Consider the following 662-nt stretch of genomic DNA (forward strand, 5'->3'; position numbering starts at 1 on the left):
TCTACCTATTTATTTCCAACCTCCCACCAGAAATTTAAACTCTTTTGTTGTATATTGCTACATTTTCTAAAACACTAATTTATCTTCTCTCCAAAACACAGGGTGGCTTTATATTTCATTGTTCACACTTTAGTTATAAGAGTTCTATAATAAGCATATTTTTCTTTAATTATTAGAAGATATTATTATTATTATTATTATTATTATTATTATTATTATTTTCTTTATTTTTACCCCTACAGCACTCGATCTTCTTAGGTGGTCTCCCATCCAAGTACTAGCCAGGCCCGACCCTACTTAGCTTCCAAGATCAGACAGGATCGGCATGTTCAGGGTAGCATGGCTGTAGACAAGAAGATGAATATTATTAAATTGACATTAGCAGTCTTTAATTGGGTAGCACTAAATAGTGTATGAAACAGTGATATATTAGAAATGGTGCTCATTTCACTCTGTCACTGTAAAATAAATGCTAATGCCAGCCAAGGGTTTATTCATAATTGACAAAATTGATCTTCTTTAAATAAAGTTAATGCAGTTAACCAGATTTTAGATAACAAAAAAACAATGAATTGAATCACTTCCTAGTTTTATACTTTAAAGTATTAAAGAATATAAGCTGAAATATGTGAAATATGATGTATCTGCTAATTATTTGTAAA

General features: G+C 29.8%; 1 pseudogene; it reads right to left on the reverse strand.

Moving 5' to 3' along the window:
* Nucleotides 1-233: 233 nt before the first annotated feature.
* On the reverse strand, nt 234-351 carry LOC118600827 (annotated as a pseudogene).
* Between the last annotated feature and the right edge of the window lie 311 nt (nt 352-662).

Source organism: Rousettus aegyptiacus, unplaced genomic scaffold, assembly GCF_014176215.1.
Source record: "Rousettus aegyptiacus isolate mRouAeg1 unplaced genomic scaffold, mRouAeg1.p scaffold_m13_p_3, whole genome shotgun sequence".
Classification (NCBI taxonomy): domain Eukaryota; kingdom Metazoa; phylum Chordata; class Mammalia; order Chiroptera; family Pteropodidae; genus Rousettus; species Rousettus aegyptiacus.